The sequence below is a fragment of the Botryllus schlosseri genome, chromosome 3, assembly GCF_051294905.1.
Source record: "Botryllus schlosseri isolate E-star chromosome 3, Bs_hap1, whole genome shotgun sequence".
NCBI classification, from domain to species: Eukaryota; Metazoa; Chordata; class Ascidiacea; order Stolidobranchia; family Styelidae; genus Botryllus; species Botryllus schlosseri.
Genome location: NC_137238.1, coordinates 8,702,666 through 8,708,935, shown reverse-complemented (window position 1 = coordinate 8,708,935; position 6,270 = coordinate 8,702,666). Strand labels below are relative to the sequence as shown.

Sequence of the window (6,270 nt, the reverse complement as noted above, 5' to 3'; positions counted from 1 at the left end):
TATGTTTGACACCCCTGTGCTAGATAGAAATGACCAGGCTTGACGTTGTATATACATTGAAAAAATCGCTTTTCAATTTTGGTGCCATATTTGTTGCGATCATACCCAAATGTGTCGTCGGAAGCGTTACGCGTTATTATTACATTCGCCATAACCTAAAATTGTGGGAATGAATTTTCGGCACTCGTACATATCAAACCGAAGGCGCGTATTTTCAAGACACCACCCCGTATTTAAGGATATGCAGTTGCAGAATTTACTTTGAAATATTAAAAGTCATCCCAATTTCAACACGAAGAGTATGATCTTATTTTCAAGAAAAGTCATTTCGTTGCTCTTTATAACTAAGCCTACAGCTATCACTTGCACAAGTCAAATGGCGATTGCATGATAATTGCGCTAAATTTGATCTAAAGCATCGTGGGGGTCCGCGGGCTCCGTGACGGTCCGGAAGGGGTCCGCGAAGACAAAAAGGTTGAGAACCACTGCCCTAGTGGGTAGGTAACCAAATATGACGATGCCGTTGCTGTAGTGCGAAGACAAAAAGGTTGAGAACCACTGCCCTAGTGGGTAGGTAACCAAATATGACGATGCCGTTGCTGTAGTGCGGATTGTGCTGGTTTTTGCTGTAAATTGAACTCATTTGGAGTTCGGATAATTCTTGGATATGGTATTCAATGAGGAGTAATTGCTAAGAATTTTAGACAACGGTAGTATCTCCCTCAGGGAAAGTATTTTCTATCGCTTCGTAGAACGTCTATGCAGTGATATTGGGATATTTCCAGCAGACATTTCAAGTAAAGTTTGACATCCAGTTCTCCGCGGTGAATTTAGTCTGATACGAATATTACGCTTAGAAACTCTTGGCATGGATTTATATATTCCTGGATTGATGATAAGCTCACTGCACATCAAGAGCCTGCTGTTTTGAAAGTCTCCAGGGGCAAAAAACAGCGTTCACCGTGCAGGGCTGTGGGTTATGGTTGTGGTGTCCCGGAGACACTAAAATTTCAGAAATCAAAAACATTTCGGCGACCAGCATTATCTACCTGTGCTTATCAATAGTGAATTGCATCCAGGAGGAAATACTACAAGACTTCAATCAAATTTTTATGGGCTAAAATTGGAAATGTCGCGATGATAATACTGAATGCCCGCTAATCATATTGTGGAACCACCTTCCTCCAACTACGTATGAAAAAATCAAAAGATTCATTCCTTCAAGATCCTCCAGTGGAGGTATTTTTATTACCAATGATGACGAAATATTCTAATGTACATGACTGGTTCACTATTAACATGCAGATCGCAGAATAGTACGACTATATATGTAAATTGAATTCAATCGGACATATCCTCCAATAGATCTTCACGAATCCTCAAGAATAGACAGGAGATATTTGCTTGCGCCCAAAGGAGTCGTTCTTCTGGCTGATGGTTGGGACAGAATCCCTACTTCGAGGACGTATGACTTCCAAATCTGTCAACAAACAGCAAATTATCAATGTACTATATTGACAGTTGAAACTCACCATGCAATTACTGAACATCCATTTCATTCGTACATGATTACATATGCACGTAAGGACAGCAGAAATTCCAAATCGCAAATCTGCTTTCCTAGACAAATCAAAGTCTGATTTAGGATTTGCACAAGTCATTATTGTTGCTCTGGTGATATTTATTTAATATAAATGATGCAATTTCTCAGCAATAAAAATAGGAAATTATGTGTATGTTCCTTCCTTTTCTATTTTCGTTCAAGATTATCAATGAATTTCACATGCAAGGCCATACAGGAAGTATAAATACTTGTTTCGCATTACATATCTACGTAACAATTTTCACTGGAGAATATGTCAATATTACACTGTTAGGGCGAATATTTTTTATTACACTGTTACACTGTTAGGGCGAATATTTTTTGACATGTCAAAAGAGTCAAAAATTTTATCAAAATTAATTGTTGCGTTGACCTTTAGTCAAATTTGTTACCGGTGTGAAAAGTTTTTTTGCTAACTGCATTTCGTTGGTGTCGTATAGGAGCTCCTCTATGGCAAGCACATTTCTCGTAGTTGAAGAGAGGGAAAACTACTTCTATATACTCATTGGCGACATCTCTGTGCATGAAAAGACGTATAGTCCTACATCTTGGACACCAGACCAGTATAGTGGAGACAGTGATCCAGCACGTAGATTGACGACGCACTGAAGAAGCTGGAAATTGAAAGAAATAATTTCGTTTTAATGCTTACCAATTCAGCCAGGTACATGAGCGAAGCTTCTTCACAAAACAAACAGATCCAACTATAGATATGTAGAAAATTTCACATTATACGCGAAGATGCAAAATTGTGCAATGTGGAATTTCGTATTGCCATCTGCATCATTGTATCCAAATTTCAGACAACTCTGAGAGTCATTTAAAAAAAAGCAGAATCCTTGAACTGTCTGGAGCAGTGTTTCTCAACCTTTTTGTCTTCGTGAACCACTTTTAGACCGTCCCGCCACCAGTTCAAATTAAGCTCCGTCATCGTCATCTATAATTATTAACTGTAGGCTAGTGATAAACAGCGAGAAAATGACTTTTATTGAAAATAACGGCGCTTCTTTGATAGTGGCCACACATCAAACAATGTTCACCATAATCAACAATAAATGATTCCCTTAAACATTTCAAAATTTATAAACTTCAAAATAGATTATTTTTCGCGTCTGGTTAGGTTGGAGGCGGGTTAGGGAATCGTAAGATTGGGGTTGTAGGTGCGTTGGGGAGAGGGCTGTGGTTAGGGTAACGTAAGATTAGCGTTTAAGGAGACGGTTATATGGGCAAGTTTTTGATGCACTAAAAACCTGAAAAAGTTGCATTTATTTTTTTAAATTTTAACAAAAGTTACAGAAGTTGCATTTATACAATTTTTTGAAGTCATGAGGGTATGAGATACTCGAAAGGTTCCAGCAGTTTAAAATTTGCATGGTGTCTGCTTGTTCCGTTTCTACCTTCGCTATTCAATCGCTCATGTTTACATTTTTATTTACATAGGGTTTGCACAATTTACCAGTTAGTCATGAAACTCACTTAACTGAACTAACGGAATAGTGGGGATGCCGCATACCCGAAAAAATTGCTAGGTAAACACGGCACACCCAGTATACCTGCGTCCGGCGCGTATGGTGGGCCGCATTGTCACTTGAATTCCATTAATTTAGTCTTTATTCTAGTTTTATAGCATATTTTGCGCAATACTTGATAAAAGTTGCATGAAAAATATAGACAAAAGTTGAAAAAAGTTGCAACATAAAACTCCTCCAAACAGATTAAAACACCATACTTCATATACATTATGAGTATTTACAAAGCTTCCAGATGCTGTAAAAAAAGTTGCAAAAACTTGCCCTTTTGAAGGTGGGTAGGTTACAGAGATGAGCGGATTTGAAATTTCTATATCCTAATCCAATCCAAATCCGAACCTTCAAATCCAAATCCTAATCCATAACTTTTTCATATTCAAGTCCATGTCCAATCCTAATCCGATTCCAACTGGAAATTCAGAAAAAATACAATGGAGGGATTCGAAAATTTTCTTTCACAACCAACGATTCACTTGATTCAAGATAACTTAGCAACCATAAGTACATTAATAACTGATCTGAATAAAGTTTGTCGCCATTCGCCACACGACATTTCAATCTCCCAGAAAATAGGTAAATCCAATCCAAATCCTAATCCGTTCCGAAAAAAATGTCTAATCCAAATCCGACAAAATTTCACAAATCCTGTTTTTTCAAAACCTAATCCTAATCCATGCTCATCTCTGGTAGGTTACCGTAATATTAGGGTTAGGGTGAGCCTGTAATGTTGAGATACGGTACCCTAGGGTTACCGGTTAGGGTGAATGTACTAATAATGTAGTGGTGAATGCAGTAATAACGCGAAACACTTCCAACAACACCTTTGGGTATGATCACAGCATATATAATACCGTTACCAAAATTTGTTATTGAGCCCAACGTCGTGTCGGAAATTAATTATTATTATCTGTAGATGAAATACAACAGTGATAGCATAGCAACAGTTGATTATAGCAACGGTACCTTCCTACTACCATAACTAATCTTCACTACGTCACTCAGCACATAGGCCTACAAAACATTCCATTAAAATATTTCCGCGACCAATGTTTAGTCGGCATCCCTAAAAGGCTAAAACCATTCTTGTTATGCTTGCAGTTGGGACGGAATCTTGTATAAACCTGTCATTGCCTGCACTATAGCAGTTGCAAAATTAAAGTCAGCACCATATCTACCATTTCTGCCTCTCTTGCGCTAAATGAACAGAGATGCGCCGCGTTCTTGTGTTTCAACTAGATTTTTCAACTCAGAAATGGTCTGCCAACCCCTATACTTACCAGCTACCACCTTATGACGACCAACACATATATGGCATTATAATAATAGAGGTGAAAGAGGCCGCTGGTTACCCGAGTATTTGAACATGCCATTTGGAGCACATAACTTCAGAATAACGCGAAACAATAACTTCATATTGTTAATTTATTCGCTAAGACCTAGTGATAGCCTAACTGAGTGGGTACTGACTAGTGAGTTGAGTAATGAGTATGTTACCTATCCGCTAGTAGTGCTGTCGGTCACAACATCGCTAGTTCTCAAAGCGGAGTCTCCATGCCAGCTACGTTGTAAATTGCTATGGTGGAAGGAAGTCATTTCACCGACGGGTAAATATTACGTTTTCTTGTACGTCGCTCCATTATGTTCAGCATTGCAATAAAGACCTGTTATATTTTGAAAAGTCCTTGCCAAAACATTAACTTCATATCATCGCCAATATTTTAACTTCATCATCGTCGCTTCTTCGATATAGATTCACGATTTTTTGTGTCATCCTTGCGCAGGGGCCATGCTAATCTTCTTTGATACGGACATTTCGTTGGAGGTCGATAACGTTGAAATATTGATGTCTACAGAAACCATAAAACTTCCCCATTTGCACTCAACAACTGTGATATGTGACTAACGTATGTGACTATAAGCCAGCACTCGTTTAAAGAGAGATATGGTTTTCTTTTTCGCTTGCACCATCGAGATGCTTCGACGATGGAGATGTGATACGGCCTTTATAGCATGGTCATCTAGTCTGAACCCAGTTTTTTTCTCCTCCATGCTATACGTGATTGCAGGATAGCCGCGTCGCGTACCGATACCAGTTTTCGAGTCCTCGGTCAGACCCGGCCGGGGATCAAACCCACGACCTACCGATCGAGAAGTTGGACGCATAACCATTATACTATCTCACTCGGTTATGCAGCATATTCTTTTGAGCAAACTTCTCGAAGCAGATTTCAGTTTATGTTGAACACATCTTATATTTATCAGGGTTTGCGCGATATGTGGATACTAGGTACGTCGACCATGAGTGCAGTGCGTACACAATAAGGTATGTCATAGTTTTATTCCAATTATTACTACATCGTTGTTGATTTCCGTCATAGCAGTCTTGTGTATAAGAAAGTAGGCATTTCTTTGATGGCATGCAGCCAGACATCGAACAATGTTTACCATGATCACCAATGTTTCTCGTCTACCATAACATCCCTAATCCGAAAGGGGAAAATAATTAGACGCCTAGAAATTTTGACATTTTCAGAGGCATCTATTGGTGATTATGGTTAACTATGGAAGAAGCGCCAGAAAGTGGACCAGATGGAACCACACCGTATCTCACAATAAACTTGATGTGCAACTCCCTGTTATTGCGAGTTATTCACTTACTACATGTTCTCGTGCTAGTAACGTTACAACTTGATCAATAATATATTTGTTGAATCAAATGACCGGAATAAATAAGGCAATATAGAACAGAATTAACTGATTGAAATGAAGGAAATATGAAAACGAATATATCTATGTGAATGCTGTGCTACAGCTCACAGTTGTGCAATGAAGCCCTGCCTCACTGCCCTCCCAGAAGCTGTAATCGCCAGTGTTCGAATGTAAATCTTGGGTTTCAATTTCCAGATTTTATTCTTCTAGGAACTGATTCCTTGTTATTGATGCATTATGGAGGCAAGCAATGGCGATGATGATCGTTAACGAATTGTCAAGTCTCGTTCGTAATGGGATGCTGAGGGCCAGGAATTTGCGCTTTAGCACCCCGAAGCAGTGCTCCACGCGCGACCTTGTTGCTATATGCATTTTGTTGTAGCGCTTTTCCTGGCGAGTTGTTGGATTGATCAATGGTGTCATTAAGTA

At 39.0% G+C, this 6,270-nt stretch overlaps 1 long non-coding RNA gene and 1 pseudogene across 1 annotated transcript; one reads left to right on the top strand and one right to left on the bottom strand.

The window, feature by feature from the left end:
* The first annotated feature begins 4,710 nt into the window (after nt 1-4,710).
* On the top strand, nt 4,711-5,974 carry LOC145435721 (uncharacterized). The gene is made up of 3 exons (XR_013913977.1): nt 4,711-4,736; nt 5,395-5,455; nt 5,666-5,974. It is a non-coding gene; the product is annotated as an uncharacterized LOC145435721 (long non-coding RNA).
* Nucleotides 4,869-4,939, bottom strand: LOC145436676 (U6 spliceosomal RNA; annotated as a pseudogene).
* Nucleotides 5,975-6,270: the final 296 nt, after the last annotated feature.